The sequence below is a fragment of the Haliotis rubra genome, unplaced genomic scaffold (assembly GCF_003918875.1).
Source record: "Haliotis rubra isolate DU_JTF1 unplaced genomic scaffold, ASM391887v1 Scf401, whole genome shotgun sequence".
Taxonomy (NCBI): Eukaryota; Metazoa; Mollusca; class Gastropoda; order Lepetellida; family Haliotidae; genus Haliotis; species Haliotis rubra.
The window spans coordinates 567,397-587,500 of record NW_025767082.1 but is presented as its reverse complement, the minus strand read 5'-3'; the positions used below and the strand labels follow the sequence as shown (position 1 = coordinate 587,500).

The window sequence follows — 20,104 nt, the reverse complement described above, 5'->3', positions numbered from 1 at the left end:
TGGTCATTCTAAAATATTCTCAGCGTATGAACATCCAGTTCAAATACATACAAGACAAAGATATCACAGAGCCCAGACATTTCGTCACTGGAGTTACTGACTACACAAACCAAAAACACTCGCGATAGGCGTCACAGAGCTCACATGCTTAACTCCGGATACAAACAGTATGACGTATGTCTAGTGTGACGTCACAAAGTTCACGTCAGATACACCTACCACAAGACACACAAACCTCGTCACAGAGCTCTGACACGTCATACAAGGCGAGGCGAGCATCTGTGTGTATGTCCAGACAAACGAGATACGCTGCAATGAAAGATGCTGATCCTTCAATTAAACAAAACAAATATACTTCCCTCAGGAACATTCGCGGCAGGTCAGAAAGGGTTGAAGGAGAGGATCGAGCCCCACGTCTTACAATAATTAAACATGGCCCACTGGGGACGTATCAGTGGTGGAAGAAAGTATTGGTCTGTATTGGTCTGTGTTAGCAATATCTCAGTCTGGTCGTTGTAGTAAACGTGTTGGGTCTGTGTCAACAACTGAAGGTGCTGTACATTATATACGCACAACTAAATCTTCATCTGTGATTGATCACGCGCTCTGGAGCAAATTGAATATTTTAAACAAAGTCCAGTGATATTTCTCTACAGAACATTTTGCATATTTTTGCATATCGACACATAAGATAGGAGATGTCGTATACTGTTAATAAATACGACAAAATAAGAACCAAACAAACCGTATTTGGAGAAAATGAGTTGGTGCTGCTGGTTGACATTCACCACACACGTATTCGTCATGTAATGGACTGACCGTCCTCCCCTCCACACCAGGGAGCGTTATACATACATCCCACAGATGCCCCTTTAGCCATTCACAACCACAGATCGGGATAAACCGTGTCTGAGATGTTCTAGTACAGTTCTACACACTACCGCTCTGTGTGATGACATCTCCAGAGAAGGTAACTTCAGCTTCACGCTGAGCCATGCAATGGTGCGGCCTGATCTATTTACAGTCGGGCTTGGCCGTTTTCTTTTCGAGATACACAAATCAGAAATGGTGTTTGAACAATTGGCTCATGTCTACCCTAATTTAGAAGCCTCTACTCTTATCGGTTTTCTGGAGTGTTCACCAAATGCTTACTTTAAAGTTATCAGATTGGAATAATAGATACAGTGTTGATGACATTGTACTTAAGAATCGTATTATTTTCCAAAACAAATTCACCCACCAGTAACTAGTTCTACTACATTTCTCAGTATGCCAGATAACCAACATCTGTTCCTCATCCGGGGGTCTAAGCGAGGATTTACGGTATGTATACTGAACTTGGAACCTACTTCAGATTCAACCGACGAGTCAAGTCCACCCTGAATCCTTCAGAACCAGCTCGTGGCCTACCCTGTCAAAGTCTAGTCGAGTCAGCTGAAGACATTTAATTTTCTAGGACAAGAATCGGAAAAAACGAAATCCGCTTTTCTAAATTCTGTTCAGAGGAGATGTAGAGTCTCCATCAAGAGAGTAACTGGTTGGCAGAAGGATCAATGATCGGGGTAACTCTGGCAACACACGACCTCATCGCGACACGCGATCGGCCATCACATCAATCCCTTTAGCCACCGACTCACAGCACCGAGGACTAAAAACACGCCCTTTTTCCTCGATCCTATTTCAATTTCAAAACAATCTGAAACCAATATGCCGGCGTGAAAAATGTCAACATTGATTAGAATTTACTGGTTTGTATGTTTAAAAAACGAAGACGCAATTATATTGTTACTGAAGGGTTCAAGCCTGGCGTCGGATGTTTGATTTACTTGGAGACAGGCATTTTCATTATTTGTATCTTGTACATCTGGTATACACATCATTGATGTTTCGATTAGAAAAACACACCAGATTGGTGTATCTGAATAGTTTGAGGGTATGTTTGATGTGCTGTAGATCATTATATGAATGTAGAGTTTCAGTTAGTTGGGTTTTACGTCGATTTTAGCAATATTCTATCAATATTACGGGAGGGCTCACCCAAAATGTCCCTCAAACGCTGTGCCTATCTTGAAACTCGAACCCCGGCCGTCGGGATGACAGGCAAACACTTTAACCACTAGGCTACCCCATTTACACACATATGCATGTGATCAGGTAACTGTTGAATTTTGTATGTTTTACGTGTCTTTCTTCTAGTCCATCAAAAAATAAAACAAAAAATAACTTATAAAACAAATCGTATGTCACATATTCGGTAGCTTCCAATCCAATGAAGCTAATGTTTCCACACACAATTTTATTTTTAAATGGTCTCAACTCGGACACGTCAAATGACAGGTGCATCAACCGTTACTCGTTTCCGAGAAAATATGCAACTGAATTAGTTTGCTTTGTTTGAAAAGTTTGTTAAATTGCCAATTCAAGCCCGGAATGGTTACTACAGTGTCACACGAATAACATGTAACAGATATAGTTAATATATAGTTAATATACACAAGGAAGTGCTTCCAGCCAGACACATGGTAAAATCAAATTGTATGCATATAATGTGAGAGGTGGGAAAGTTAGGTGAGGATTCAGAAGACGCACAGGTAACACTAACAATCTCCTCGGTTTAACGGGGCGGTGGGGTAGCCTAATGGTTCAAGCGTTGGCTCGGGGTTCGAATCCCCACATGGGCACAATGTGTTAAGCCCATTTCTGGTGTCCCCCGCCGTGATGTTGCTGGAATATTGCTAAAAGCGGCGTAAAACCAAACTCAGTCAGTCCTCTGCTTAACAACGGAAGAAAGAGAAAAGTTAGATAGCGACAGAGGGGAGAAATAATATTGATGTAATTAAATAATAATTACACGCTTAACGCACCAACCCACGTTAAGATAAAACACAATTCACTGCTTGGCAACAGAGAGTGTCTATATACACACTGGATAGAATCACTTGGTATGTACCGGGGAGAAACACTATATACACACTGGATCAGGTAATCACTGGATGGTATGGAGAGAAACACTACCGGATAGAATCACTTGGTATGTAAACACTATATACACACTGGATAGAATCACTTGGTATGTACCGGAGAGAAACACTATATACACACTCACTTGGTATGATATACACACTGAATCACTTGGTATGTACCGGGGAGAAACACTATATACACACTGGATAGAATCACTTGGTATGTACCGGGGAGAGAAAATCACATGTACCGGGAGAAACACTATATACACACTATAGACACACTGGATAGAATCACTTGGTATGTACCGGGGAGAAACACTATATACACACTGGATAGAATCACTTGGTATGTACCGGGAGAAACACTATATACACACTGGATAGAATCACTTGGTATGTACCGGGAGAGAAACACTATATACACACTGGATAGAATCACTTGGATACCGAATCACTTGGTATGTACCGGGGAGAAACACTATATACACACTGGATAGAATCACTTGGTATGTACCGGAGAGAAACACTACTATACACACTGGATAGAATCACTTGGTATGTACCGGGGAGAAACACTATATACACACTGGATAGAAACACTATTGTATATGTACTGGAGAGAAACATTATGTATGTACCGGTAAGAAACACGAAACACTTTGTACATACCTAAAAAACACGATGGACTTGTAATAAAAACACATCAAGTTTTATGGTGGATGCTTTAATAAACAGCCGCATCGTTGAGTGGTTTTAGCGTTCATTCTCATGCAAACTAGTTTTCCTGTCAGAAATCCATACTTGTTGGGTACAGTGAGTAGACGTTATCAGTCCGAGTACCGTTAAGGGCTGTATCTACAAGTTCACACCACATACATGTATAACAACGTCTCGCTCGATACTTAACAACATCCAGACAGTCTGCATTACCTGTTGAAGCGTGATTAAACAAACGGCCAGGAAAATTCCTAACATTCTTGAGTATTCCAAGTTCGTACACGATAGACCCTACATGAACGCGCAGTTTGTCAATATAAATCTATGATACTAAACAACATTTGCACGAGTCTAAAGAAGGAAAATTCAAAAATTTAAAATCTTTTGTCAATATAAATCTATGACTTCACGAGTCTAAAGAAAAAGCAAAAAATTTAAAATCTTTGACCCATAGTTTATATATTCAATACATTTTCGCTTCCATTTTTTATAAATATCTGCCTTGTCATCGCACAAATAACTGCAGAGGCACCCGTGTATTAACTTTGTTCTGGAGTTTACAGACATGAAGGTGATGTGTGTAAAGGTTTCAAAGGAAAGGAGTAATTCCACGTGTTCTGAATTTATATTTAAGCCATAAGAGACAAAATAACGCTATGTAAAATTTCAGATATGCAACTGCAAGACAAATTGTTTCAAGTTGATTTCCAGTCATAACCCGGCTCGTTATGTCGTAACTTTCAATTCTGAACTTAACCTAATTGTGATATCTTTAACTCCGTAATTACTGGCACAAAGGTAGATGGGTTATCAGATACCGTTTTATTCATAGAATCCGGACTTGACACGCAAGATCTGGAGCTGGTCAAACAGGACTGTCCTGGAAGTACATTCCAATTTGCTGGAATGTATCACACATAAAACTGATATGGTGGGGTAGACGAGATTCTAGGTGCTTTAGTGTGTATGAATGTGAATATAGATCAAAGTATTTGCATGTGCCCTAAAACTACGGTTTTCCTAATGCGTATTAATGTCACCTAAATCTTGAGTTGGAGACGCTGGGGTTGCCGGAAGTCCCTATCTGCATGTACAATGACATTGCGTCGGTCCCGAAGCCCGCCACGCACACTCCAATCACTGACAGCATCACTAGAGCTCTCACAGTGATTACTTTTGTGCTCCGAACTGCTGAACAATAAAACGGATAATGAAGTATTGAAAATACATATAGATACTCAGATAAATGTATTAAAAATGAAAGCTTAACATTTGGTCGGAATGTGCTTGGCGCTGGTATCGACCGTACAGGCAACAGTGCCGCCCAAGGCTCAAGTCAGTCACTCACTGAAGTCATAGACGCTGCACAGTGTTGCTGCACGGTGAGCGGTGGACAGACGACACTTCTCTCAACTCCCAAACATACTCTAACGGTCATCAAACACCAGCGAGATGCTATCTAGTTTGATAGTATCATTACACTAATCCCCACCAGCTTCGAGTGGTCTGCATGTCCACAGCACCGTCGGGTTGTCACGCGTCTCCCATGCGACAGTGTTCGGTCGATGGTTCGCAACGAAGACAGCCTGCCTGACCATTTCTCTCGGCTTAGGTTCATCATCTGGTGACAGTAACATGCCCTGCACGGAGTTAACCTGCTACCATAGAACGCTGGACATGTCTACCTAGAGTGGCGGCAGACGACCAGGTAGGTTGTGTTATTATTTACCTGATAAACTGCTCTGATATGACTAAAAGCATTGCCACCCACTGTAACACTCCCATTAACTAATCGCGTGTTAGAACCAAATGTTGCGAGCGCAATCAACCTGTATGGGTTGTGTTGGTAATCTCACACTTGAGTTGTCTAGCACATGAGATCTGTGCACCGCTGTACATGGTCGGTTATAAGCCGTCTGCGTTTTGTAACCAAACGATCCAGAATGCTCCCGTTGAGGCAACATTTCATAAGTTTATGTCTGGCGACTGACACACTATGTGGGCTTAGGCATTAGCTGCCTGTCGTATTTAGTTTTTCCATGAGCCGCCTCAAAGTGGTGATGGCACACAAGAGACTGCGGTACTACCTACTTTAGTGTCATCTAACAACCTCTCAGTGTGTATGTTACAGTGCTTCAAGCATTGAAGCTATGGCATTCTGTTGATCAGAGCTGACACAACCAGATCTGTTGAGTTGACAGCCAGTAGCCTGTTGCTGTGGGAGGACCATGGTATTATTGCCACTAACCAGTTGCTATAAGATTTATTTGGTGATTTTGTCACTAACAAGATACCCTGGGAAGACCATGGTGTCGTTGTTAGTAGCCAGTTGCTGAAGCCAGATCATAATGCTGTTGTTAGTAGCCAGTAGCTATAGGGAGATCATGGTATTCTATTTAGTAGCCATTTGCTGTAGGTAGACGATGGTGTGTTATTTAGTAGCAAGTTGTTGCAGGAAGATCATGCAGCTGTATATAACAATTAACTGTTGTTTTAACAGGATGCTGCAGGAAGTCCATGACACTATTGGTAGTAACCAGTTGCTGTGGGAAGACCATGGCACTATCGGTAGTAGCCAGTTGGTCATAGGAAGACCATGGCACTATTGGTAGTAACCAGTTGCTGTGGGAAGACCATGGCACTATTGGTAGTAACCAGTTGCTGTGGGAAGACCATGGCACTATCGGTAGTAGCCAGTTGGTCATAGGAAGACCATGGCACTATTGGTAGTAACCAGTTGCTGTGGGAAGACCATGGCACTATTGGTAGTAACCAGTTGCTGTGGGAAGACCATGGCACTATCGGTAGTAGCCAGTTGGTGATAGGAAGACCATGGCACTATTGGTAGTAACCAGTTGCTGTGGAAGACCATGGCACTATTGGTAGTAACCAGTTGCTGTGGGAAGACTATGGCACTATTGGTAGTAACCAGTTGCTGTGGGAAGACCATGGCACTATCGGTAGTAACCAGTTGGTCATAGGAAGACCATGGCACTATTGGTAGTAACCAGTTGCTGTGGAAGACTGTGGCACTATTGGTAGTAACCAGTTGCTGTGCAAAGACCCTGATACTATCGGTAGTAACCAGTTGCAGTGAGAAGACCATGGCACTATCGGTAGTAACCAGTTGCTGTGGAAGACCATGGCACTATTGGTAGTAACAAGTTGCTGGGGGAAGACCATGGCACCATTGGTAGTAACCAGTTGCTGTGGGAAGACCATGGCACTATCGGTAGTAACCAGTTGCTGTGGGAAGACCATGGCACTATTGGTAGTAACCAGTTGCTGTGGGAAGACCATGGCACTATCGGTAGTAACCAGTTGCTGTGGGAAGACCATGGCACTATTGGTAGTAACCAGTTGCTGTGGAAGACCATGGCACCATTGGTAGTAACCAGTTGCTGTGGGAAGACCATGGCACAATCAGTAGTAACCAGTTGCTGTGGGAAGACCATGGCACTATTGGTAGTAACCAGTTGCTGTGGAAGACCATGGCACTATCGGTAGTAACCAGTTGCTATGGGAAGACCATCGCACTATTGGTGCTGTGGGAAGACCATGGCACTATCAGTAGTAACCAGTTGCTGTGGGAAGACCATGGCACTATTGGTAGTAACCAGTTGGTCATAGGAAGACCATGGCACTATTGGTAGTTACCAGTTGCTGTGGAAGACCATGGCTCTATCGGTAGTAACCAGTTGCTGTGGAAGACCATGGCACTATTGGTGTTGTGGGAAGACCATGGCACCATTGGTAGTAACCAGTTGCTGTGGGAAGACCATGGCACTATCGGTAGTAACCAGTTGCTGTGGGAAGACCATGGCACTATTGGTAGTTACCAGTTGCTGTGGAAGACCATGGCTGGTAGTAACCAGTTGCTGTGGAAGACCATGGCACTATTGGTAGTAAACCAGTTGCTGTGGGAAGACCATGGCACTATCGGTAGTAACCAGTTGCTGTGGGAAGACCATGGCACTATTGGTAGTAACCAGTTGCTGTGGAAGACCATGGCACTATTGGTAGTAACCAGTTGCTGTGGGAAGACCATGGCACTATCGGTAGTAACCAGTTGCTGTGGGAAGACCATGGCACTATTGGTAGTAACCAGTTGCTGTGGAAGACCATGGCACTATTGGTAGTAACCAGTTGCTGTGGAAGACCATGGCACTATTGGTAGTAACCAGTTGCTGTGGAAGACCATGGCACTATTGGTAGTAACCAGTTGCTGTGGGAAGACCATGGCACTATTGGTGCTGTGGGAAGACCATGGCACTATCAGTAGTAACCAGTTGCTGTGGGAAGACCATGGAACTATTGGTAGTAACCAGTTGGTCATAGGAAGACCATGGCACTATTGGTAGTTACCAGTTGCTGTGGAAGACCATGGCTCTATCGGTAGTAACCAGTTGCTGTGGGAAGACCATGGCACTATCAGTAGTAACCAGTTGCTGTGGGAAGACCATGGCACTATTGGTAGTAACCAGTTGGTCATAGGAAGACCATGGCACTATTGGTAGTAACCAGTTGCTGTGGGAAGACCATGGCACTATCGGTAGTAACCAGTTGCTGTGGGAAGACCATGACACTATTGGTAGTAACCAGTTGCTGTGGAAGACCATGGCACTATTGGTAGTAACCAGTTGCTGTGGAAGACCATGGCACTATTGGTAGTAACCAGTTGCTGTGGAAGACCATGGCACTATTGGTAGTAACCAGTTGCTGTGGGAAGACCATGGCACTATTGGTAGTAACCAGTTGCTGTGGGAAGACCATGGCACTATTGGTAGTAACCAGTTGCTGTGGGAAGACCATGGCACTATTGGTAGTAACCAGTTGCTGTGGGAGAACCATGGCACTATTGGTAGTAACCAGTTGCTGTGGGAAGACCATGGCACTATTGGTAGTAACCAATTGCTGTGGGAAGACCATGGCACTATTGGTAGTAACCAGTTGCTGTGGGAAGACCATGGCACTATTGGTAGTAACCAGTTGCTGTGGGAGAACCATGGCACTATTGGTAGTAACCAGTTGCTGTGGGAAGACCATGGCACTATTGGTAGTAACCAGTTGCTGTGGGAAGACCATGGCACTATTGGTAGTAACCAATTGTTGTGGAAGACCATGGCACTATTGGTAGTAACCAGTTGCTGTGGAAGACCATGGCACTATTGGTAGTAACCAGTTGCTGTGGAAGACCATGGCACTATTGGTAGTAACCAGTTGCTGTGGGAAGACCATGGCACTATTGGTAGTAACCAGTTGCTGTGGGAAGACCATGGCACTATTGGTAGTAACCAATTGTTGTGGAAGACCATGGCACTATTGGTAGTAACCAGTTGCTGTGGAAGACCATGGCACTATTGGTAGTAACCAATTGCTGTGGAACAGGGCATTGTTATGAATAGCCTGTTGCTGTGGGAAGACCAAGGTATTTATTTGGTAGCCATTTACAGACCATTGAATTTTCTTTAGTAGCCAGTTGCCACAGGCAGACCCATGTCACAATGGTTAGTAGCCAGTTGGTGTGGGAAGAGAATACTATTGATTTAGTAGCCATTTGATGTGTGCATACCATGGTACTATCGTTAGTAGCCAGTTGGTGTGGGAAGAGAATACTATTGATTTAGTAGCCATTTGATGTGTGCATACCATGGTACTATCATTAGTAGCCAGTTGGTGTGGGAAGAAAATACTATTGATTTAGTAGCCATTTGATGTGTACATACCATGGTATTATCATTAGTATCCAGTTATCCTGAGAAGACCATGTTACTATTCTTAGTAGCCAATGGCTGTGAGAATTGTTGCTGTGTTATTGCCAGCAAGGTGAGTATCCTAGTTTCTGTGAGAAGATGTATGTGTCATGACCAGCAGACATTTGTTGTTTGGGAAGAATGGTCATGATTGTCCAGTCAGCCGATATTGAAGGTCAACTTTCATTGCCAGCAGTTGTTGGTTCCTATAGCATCGTCAGTAGCTGGATGCAGCTCACAACCTCATGGTGTCAGTTGTAGCTGTGAAATAAAATACTGTTTTAAGTTTAACTGTCAATACACATGAAACTTGATGCTTCTCACTGTCAAAGTTTTTAGAGCTTTGTCCAATAATTCTGATAAGAACTAATGGAGATGTCCCAGCCTAAAATGTTCCAAACAAGTTCCTATGAAATGTTAACTCCCTGAATATGTCTTACCCCATGTCAGACTGTATTGATGAGCAATGGCGGACTCTGTGCTGTCTAAGAGATCACACAACTACCTAAGACGGCAATTCAAAAATGACATTTGGTGTTGAAAGTGGTGAAAGATGCAGTCTTTTCCTGAAAATTTTTAATATTCTTTTAATCTAGGTTCAATGGCTCCCACTTTTAAAAGTTTATACAGTTAATTTTATGATAACATAAACTCTGTGAATGACTTGTTGTTTAATAGTTTCATCTCTCGGGGGAAAAATCCGTTGATGTGTCCAGTGAATGGCAGTTGTACAAAGTTTAATCAACAAGATTCCTGCTTTTTTTTATGATTCTCATGTTGGTTCAGGAACCTTAAATTATCTGTCAACCACAGCATGAACTAACCCTTCTTAAAGAAATAAAGATGGTGTACAATCACCCTGTTTCTGGCCAGGTGGAGAATCCTGTAATAAATCTTGAGGAGATGGATTTTTTTCTGTTGTCCCCAAGTTCACACTTCAAGTGACTTTTATTGTTAATCTCCAGGCTGAAAAAGGCTGCTATTTGAGCTGTTTGCCAATGAAGTTGAAAACATTATTGCCAATCCGTTTGACTGTAAGTGTCATCTCATGGGTATAGTGAATGGCTTCCTGTTTCCCTCCTAAACCGGGACGGAATATCCCACACTTTCTACACATTTACCAACCCATTACTAAAAAATGTTAAGTTGCTTAATATGAGCTAATTTCCTTGAGTTCCATGTCTTGAAGTAAGCCTGAGGACTTTTGACTTCTGCAATGGTGCTCATCAGAACTTCTGCCTGAATCGGCAATTCGAGAAGCTTTCCTGTGTAAAAACTTGTGAAGTTACAAGCTGGTAACATTGGGACGAGAAGCTAATACCACCAGAGAGATCGTCATCTCCCTCGCTGGGAGGGCTGCGACAATAACAATTCTTTGTTGTCTGCATGCTGTGGCTGTGTTTTGCTGTAGTTATTGGAACTGCTCAGGAACCGATCAGGGCAACTTCTTGCAGGCTGTAGTATAGGGAGTTTGTCCAGGAGTGATGATTTAGTTATATCAGGTCTCTCTGGGTTCAATCATGTATACAGAAGTCATGTGGAGTTCTGGTATTGGGAGGTGTCATAGGCTGGGTTGATATGATGTGTATTAAATATGTGATATGAAAGTTATAATATGTAGTTGTGATATGAGAGATTTGATATGGACAGATTATATAATAGTTATGACACATTGGGGGTATTTACGAGTGATGACACATTTTCTGATGATATAGAAGAGTTGATACATGACTGGGCAATAGTCATCACACATGTAGGTTTCTTTGAAGGAAATTTAGAAGTTGGTGTGATGAACAAGGGAGATTACTCTATGAATATAAATCATCTTTACTTCAGTGAATGTGACATTTTGGTGTAGACACTTAAAACTACACTGAAATGCCACACCCATTTCAATAAAGCAGTTGGTGGCCACACACTTCCCCATGTCACTTGGATAGCTGCAGAAATATGCTCTCTGGTTGTGTATTTGGTCAAATGCAGTTTGTGTCATGCAAAATATTGTATTAAATACATGCAAACAGTTAGGGTGTGTAATACATCCTTGCAGGTAGCCTCAGAATGTTTCAGTGCTGACACCATACCAGGTCAATAGTGTAGCTCTCCAAAATCAGGCAAGGTCAATGCTGACAGTATTCCTCAATCAGTGTAGGTCAATGCTGACAGTATTCCCCAATTAGTGCAGGTAAATACTGACAGTATTCCTCTTTCAGTGCAGGTCAATACTGACTATTCCTCAATCAGTGCAGGTCAATACTGGCAGTATTCCTCAATCAGTGCAGGTCAATGCTGACAGTATTCCTCAATCAGTGCAGGTCAATACTGACAGTATTCCTCAATCAGTGCAAGTCAATACTGGCAGTATTCCTCAATCAGTGCAAGTCAATACTGGCAGTATTCCTCAATCAGTGCAGGTCAATACTGGCAGTATTCTTCAATCAGTGCAGGTCAATACTGGCAGTATTCCTCGATCAGTGCAAGTCAATACTGGCAGTATTCCTTATTCAGTGCAGGTCAATATTGGCAGTATTCCTCAATTAGTGCAGGTCAATGCTGACAGTATTCCTCAATCAGTGCAGGTCAATACTGGCAGTATTCCTCAATCAGTGCAAGTCAATACTGGCAGTATTCCTTATTCAGTGCAGGTCAATATTGGCAGTGTTCCTCAAATAGTGCAGGTCAATGCTGACAGTATTCCTCTATCAGTGCAGGTCAATACTGGCAATATTCCTCAATTAGTGCAGATCAATACTAGCAGTATTCCTCAATCAGTGCAGGTCAATGCTGATAGTATTCCTCAATCAGTGCAGGTCAATACTGATAGTATTCCTCAATCAGTGCAGGTCAATCCTAGCAGTATTCCTCAATCAGTGCAAGTCAATACTGGCAGTATTCCTTTTTCAGTGCAGGTCAATACTGGCAGTATTCCTCAATTAGTGCAGGTCAATACTGATAGTATTCCTCAATTAGTGCAGGTCAATAGTGCAGGTCAATACTGGCAGTATTCCTTTTTCAGTGCAGGTCAATACTAACAGTATTCCTTTTTCAGTGCAGGTCAATGCTGACAGTATTCCTCAATCAGTGCAGGTCAATACTAACAGTATTCCTTTTTCAGTGCAGGTCAATGCTGACAGTATTCCTCAATCAGTGCAGGTCAATACTGGCAGTATTCCTCAATTCAGTGCAGGTCAATACTGACAGTATTCCTCAATTAGTGCAGGTCAATACTGGTGGTACTCCTCAATTAGTGCAGGTCAATTAGTGCAGGTCAGCAGTATTCCTCAATTAGTGCAGGTCAGTACTGGCAGTGATCCTCAAGTAGTGCAGGTCAATGCTGACAGTATTCCTCATTCAGGTCAATTCTCAGAGCATTCTTCAATGAATCCAGGTTAATTCATGTAGTAATCCCCAATCTCAGTTTCCACATTATTATTGGTGTCTCCATACAGTAATAAAGGTTAACTCATCTTCAGGACAAATGTCACTTGGCCTTGTCTGGTGGGCCCACTCTAACCATGAGAGTATCATATTTTCCACACAACTAATAACTTCACCTAGCAGGCTGTGTGGACCTCCAACTGCATCCTCCCCTAGCGGGAGACTTGTACACTGCAGGGACTTCCTTAAAGGTCAACCTGATCGGAGTCTTTACACAGTTCTCTTTACACAACATGGCCCTGCTCATTCCACTGACTGTCAGGGACTCTCTGTCATGGGGTGATTTTTACGAAACATCTCATCATTGATCAGATTATATTCAAATAACTTTCAATCCCAAACTAGATATTGATTTTGTCATGACAATCTGAGACTTGATTGAACTATCCATGTTTGACACATTGCTTCACACTCTGTACCAATGTGGAGAATTGAACCTGGGTTTTCGGAATGGCAAACACTTGAACCATTAGGCTATCCTACTGTCACCAGAACTCGTGATCCATAGAATACGGGAATGGAATGTCAATGAATATTGTCCACATCGTTGGTGACGAAGCATGTCATAGAAACATGTACGGGACATGGATGGCTAGCGACATCCAGTGAAGGGGATGAGGTGTGGCGGTGTGCACCGACGTAGACAGGGATGAAAGTCTGATAACTTGTCATTGATCTACAGGTCATAATGGGCATGCAAGCTCAATCCATGGGAACGTTTCATATAGATAATGCATGACGTGCCACCACTGATGTTTCTGTACTGAATCATAAAGTACAAGGTGGATAAGTGGAATGTTTTGTTCAATCAATGTTCTCTTTGATGTGACTGAAATAAATAACACTATTTGTGTTACATGCACAGATTCTTAAGGAATGCATTATGGCTTGGCTTGAAACTGGGCGGACAGAGGATTTATGAACCTGGAAACATGCTCAAGCTTGGAAACTAACTAAGGAAATATATATCACCCTCAAGCACTTTGTTAAAATTTTGACAGTTTGAATAAAATGTTAACAAATGAAATGATGATGATGGTGATGGTGATGGTGATGATGATGATGATGATGATGATGATCCAGTGATGATAATGATGATGGTGGTGGTGATGATGATGGTGGTGGTGGTGATGATGATGATGATGATGATGATGATGATGATGATGATGATGATGATGGTGATGATGATGATGGTGGTGGTGGTGGTGATGGTGATGATGGTGATGATGGTGATGATGATGATGGTGGTGGTGGTGGTGATGATGATGATGATGATGATGATGATGATGATGATGATGATGATGATGATGATGAAGTAGATAGGTTAGGTAATTTCAATGAAGTGAGCTTGCTAAATAATGATGATAATGATAAGAATGACTCATAACCATAATAATACTAACCTCAGATTAATTAGTAATAATTAAAATCATCCCTGTATATCTTTTCATATGACAATTTCATGTTGATGGCCCTTCCAACATAATGAATAATTTTAATCTACAGACATTTAACTAGAATTAATTATGAAACTTGAACACCAATGGTTTTCAATGTACAAGTATGGGATATCAAAGATATGAGACATGAAACCCATAGCACAGACTGACACATATCTCTGACAAGCAAGACACCTTAATGACTCCTTTGATTCCACCATTATTACTTTCATTCCTCCCCAGTGTTTCGCAGAGGAGTTCTCTTTAAGCATTATGGTGTGGTTTGTTGGGAGAACCTGTGAACCTCAAGCTATGGAACTCCTAAAACCTTTCACAGGCTGTCCATCAGAAGAGCAGATGGTAAACACACATTTAATGCCCGTCCTTCCCCTGATGCGTCTAATAGCCAGGCAGCTTTCTCGTCCTCGACATGGCCGTGTAGCGGTGTTTGGAATTGCTCACCTCTGTCAGCTATTTTGGATTTTCTGTATACATCCCCAAGCTGATGGCTGCCATGTTTCAAAGTGTGCTTTTGTAATTGTGTGAAGCTGTGCTGTTAGAGCCTGTGGGACTGCCTCCATTGTTGAGAGTGAGAAAGGTGATGTATGGAGACTGGGAGGATTCACTGCATCAGGTACTAACAGGGGTGTTATGTTCTGAAAGGTATGACCTCTGCAAGTTTGAAATCTACCACTTGTTAGAGTCAAGCTTTAGAAGACACTTCGTAGGATGCTTGTGAAACAATGTGGATTTGATGGATTATTAGTGGTCAGAAAGAAGCTGTAGTTTTGAAAATGATGCTCAGTCACATGTACTGCACAATGCATCATTTCCTTTAGCGATTGGAAGACATTTCTATCATTCTTCTATCCCTCGATGGTCTGAATTCAGAATTTATTACCCATCATGGTTTCTCTACGACAGTTTTGCTCAGACTGACTCCTCAAATCCTTCATGGTTTATTTGTTTTCCAAAGTGACAAATATTTTCCCAAATGGGCATATAGGTCCATTTGTTAGAGTCTGTGGTCAGCGCCATTGTGTCAGGGGTTGTTGCTGCTGTCTTCAGACGGGCGACGCTAATAACGCAGGTTACACCGTCTCCCAACTGTGCACTTGCCCAAAGGAGTTCAGCTCAATTTCCTCTATGCCACTAACCAAGATGGCTTCTCTAATTGGTCGGTGAAACCCACGTACACAAAATCGGAAATACGTTGGTGGAACACAGACTCATGGTGTATTGGTGACACACAGACAGGAAATGTACTTTTTATTGCCAATAATTCGCAAGTATCCAATAACTACGTCCTCTAATGTAATCTTTCCTTTGTCTTTGAACTGTTCCCTCTCAGCACACCTTCAGTATTGACCTCATGTTACAGGTAGGTGCTTGTTTACGTCTATTTGAATGTTATCCTAATAAGTAAACTATCTGACATAAGAACGTATACACTTGGGAATTGGATTTGATTAAAATAAAATTCATATGTTTCCAAAACATTACAAGGCTATTATAGATTCTGAAATACTGCAAAGTTCAGGTCCACACAACATGATATGCATATCAAATACCTCTCTATAGAATAACCTTTTGTTTTCATTTTTAACTTCCATAAAACATAGGTATTTACAGTTTTTGTTCAGGAGTTGATGTCTGTCTAGTCTCAACAATAGTTCTGCAGTTCAAGCATTGGAAACCTTTGAGAATCACTTGTAATATGTATTCACAATGGTTCACAATGGATCACAAATGGACCACAATGGATCACAAATGGTTCAATGGTTGAAGAGACAGATGTGTTTTGTTTGTTGTTTTGGCAATATTCCAGCCATATCATTTCAGTCTGTATGTAATCAAGTCTGGACCAGACAATCCAGTGAGTGACTTTATGAGCATCAATGTATGCAACTGGGAAATGATGATGTCCATCAACTGATTCAGTGAGTCTGACAGTTAATGCTGTTAGTCTTCCTTTGTGACAAACATGGGTTGTTAACTGACAAATTCTAGCCTGTATCTTCACGGGAACAAACATGGGTTGTTAACTAACAAATTCTAGCCTGTATCTTCACGGGAACAAACATGGGTTGTTAACTGACAAATTCTAGCCTGTATCTTCACGGGAACAAATATGGGTTGTTAACTGACAAATTCTAGCCTGTATCTTCACGGGAACAAACATGGGTTGTTAACTGACAAATTCTAGCCTGTATCTTCATGGGACCAAAATGGGTTGTTAACTGACAAATTCTAGCCTGTATCTTCACGGGAACAAATATGGGTTGTTAACTGACAAATTCTAGCCTGTATCTTCACGGGAACAAATATGGGTTGTTAACTGACAAATTCTAGCCTGTATCTTCACGGGAACAAACATGGGTTGTTAACTGACAAATTCAAGCCTGTATCTTCACGGGAACAAACATGGGTTGTTAACTAACAAATTCAAGCCTGTATCTTCACGGGAACAAACATGGGTTGTTAACTAACAAATTCAAGCCTGTATCTTCACGGGAACAAACATGGGTTGTTAACTAACAAATTCAAGCCTGTATCTTCACGGGACCAAACATGGGTTGTTAACTGACAAATTCTAGCCTGTATCTTCACGGGAACAAACATGGGTTGTTAACTAACAAATTCAAGCCTGTATCTTCACGGGAACAAACATGGGTTGTTAACTAACAAATTCAAGCCTGTATCTTCACGGGAACAAACATGGGTTGTTAACTAATAAATTCTAGCCTGTATCTTCATGGGAACAAACATGGGTTGTTAACTGACAAATTCTAGCCTGTATCTTCAGGGAAACAAACATGGGTTGTTAACTAACAAATTCAAGCCTGTATCTTCAGGGGAACAAATATGGGTTGTTAACTGACAAATTCAAGCCTGTATCTTCACGGGAACAAACATGGGTTGTTAACTGACAAATTCTAGCCTGTATCTTCACGGGAACAAACATGGGTTGTTAACTGACAAATTCAAGCCTGTATCTTCACGGAAACAAACATGGGTTGTTAACTGACAAATTCAAGCCTGTATCTTCACGGGAACAAACATGGGTTGTTAACTGACAAATTCTAGCCTGTATCTTCACGGGAACAAACATGGGTTGTTAACTGACAAATTCTAGCCTGTATCTTCACGGAACAAATATGGGTTGTTAACTGACAAATTCTAGCCTGTATCTTCACGGGGAACAAATATGGGTTGTTAACTGACAAATTCTAGCCTGTATCTTCAAACTGACAAATTCAAGCCTGTATCTTCATGGGACCAAAATGGGTTGTTAACTGACAAATTCTAGCCTGTATCTTCACGGAACAAATATGGGTTGTTAACTGACAAATTCTAGCCTGTATCTTCAAGGGAACAAATATGGGTTGTTAACTGACAAATTCTAGCCTGTATCTTCACGGAACAAACATGGGTTGTTAACTGACAAATTCAAGCCTGTATCTTCACGGGAACAAACATGGGTTGTTAACTAACAAATTCAAGCCTGTATCTTCACGGGAACAAACATGGGTTGTTAACTAACAAATTCAAGCCTGTATCTTCAATGGAACAAACATGGGTTGTTAACTGACAAATTCTAGCCTGTATCTTCAATGGGAACAAACATGGGTTGTTAACTGACAAATTCAAGCCTGTATCTTCACGGGAACAAACATGGGTTGTTAACTGACAAATTCAAGCCTGTATCTTCACGGGGAACAAATATGGGTTGTTAACTGACAAATTCTAAGCCTGTATCTTCAATTCAACAAACATGGGTTGTTAACTGACAAATTCTAGCCTGTATCTTCATGGAACAAACATGGGTTGTTAACTGACAAATTCAAGCCTGTATCTTCATGGGAACAAACATGGGTTGTTAACTAACAAATTCAAGCCTGTATCTTCACGGAACAAACATGGGTTGTTAACTAACAAATTCAAGCCTGTATCTTCACGGAACAAACATGGGTTGTTAACTGACAAATTCAAGCCTGTATCTTCAATGGAACAAACATGGGTTGTTAACTGACAAATTCAAGCCTGTATCTTCACGGAACAAACATGGGTTGTTAACTGACAAATTCTAGCCTGTATCTTCACGGGGAACAAACATGGGTTGTTAACTAACAAATTCAACTGTATCTTCACCGGAAACAAACATGGGTTGTTAACTAACAAATTCAAGCCTGTATCTTCACGGGGAACAAACATGGGTTGTTAACTAACAAATTCTAGCCTGTATCTTCATGGGAACAAACATGGGTTGTTAACTAACAAATTCAAGCCTGTATCTTCACGGACCAAACATGGGTTGTTAACTAACAAATTCAAGCCTGTATCTTCACGGAACAAACATGGGTTGTTAACTGACAAATTCTAGCCTGTATCTTCACGGAACAAACATGGGTTGTTAACTAACAAATTCAAGCCTGTATCTTCACGGGAACAAACATGGGTTGTTAACTAACAAATTCAAGCCTGTATCTTCACGGGAACAAACATGGGTTGTTAACTAACAAATTCTAGCCTGTATCTTCACGGGAACAAACATGGGTTGTTAACTGACAAATTCTAGCCTGTATCTTCAGGGAAACAAACATGGGTTGTTAACTAACAAATTCAAGCCTGTATCTTCACGGGAACAAATATGGGTTGTTAACTGACAAATTCTAGCCTGTATCTTCACGGGAACAAACATGGGTTGTTAACTGACAAATTCTAGCCTGTATCTTCATGGGAACAAACATGGGTTGTTAACTAACAAATTCTAGCCTGTATCTTCACGGGAACAAACATGGGTTGTTAACTAACAAATTCTAGCCTGTATCTTCATGGGAACAAACATGGGTTGTTAACTAACAAATTCAAGCCTGTATCTTCACGGGAACAAACATGGGTTGTTAACTGACAAATTCAAGCCTGTATCTTCACGGGAACAAACATGGGTTGTTAACTAACAAATTCAAGCCTGTATCTTCACGGGAACAAACATGGGTTGTTAACTAACAAATTCTAGCCTGTATCTTCACGGGAACAAACATGGGTTGTTAACTGACAAATTCTAGCCTGTATCTTCACGGGACCAAACATGGGTTGTTAACTGACAAATTCTAGCCTGTATCTTCACGGGAACAAACATGGGTTGTTAACTAACAAATTCAAGCCTGTATCTTCACGGGAACAAATATGGGTTGTTAACTGACAAATTCTAGCCTGTATCTTCACGGGAACAAACATGGGTTGTTAACTAACAAATTCTAGCCTGTATCTTCACGGGAACAAATATGGGTTGTTTACTGACAAATTCTAGCCTGTATCTTCACGGGACCAAAAATGGGTTGTTTACTGACAAATTCTAGCCTGTATCTTCAGAGGAACAAACATGGCTGCTGAAGACCAACTCTAATCTAGATCTTCAAACCGCAGAGACAAAAGTATCCCAGCAGGACGGATTATAAGATTATGTCACAAATGTAACATGATTTAGTTGCAAAGTTTCAATGAAAGAAAGTTTAGAGTCCACCATTTTTAAATAACATAGGATACAAATAAATCATTAAAAATAAGTGTAACAACAGAAAATGGATTTGATCTCCATATTATTGTTGTTCATGCCCAAACAGAAATAATTGTCTTATTATTACAATATTTTCACAATTTAACAAGTATATTCACAAGATATGGCATCTGCAGAATATCTGAACACACTATGCTTCTGTACTTAATACCACTTATAAAATGTCACAACGACCCATGGTCATGATTATACATAAAAAGATAAATGGCT

At 41.3% G+C, this 20,104-nt stretch overlaps 1 protein-coding gene across 1 annotated transcript in view; it reads left to right on the top strand.

Annotated features, from left to right (window-relative positions):
* The first annotated feature begins 5,065 nt into the window (after window positions 1-5,065).
* LOC124287579 (potassium voltage-gated channel subfamily KQT member 1-like) overlaps window positions 5,066-20,104 on the top strand; it is a 137,506-nt gene continuing 122,467 nt past the window's right edge. The window contains exon 1 of the mRNA XM_046724068.1: window positions 5,066-5,391. The gene's annotated coding sequence lies outside the window, so the exon portion shown is untranslated. The remainder of the gene's footprint in view (window positions 5,392-20,104) is intronic.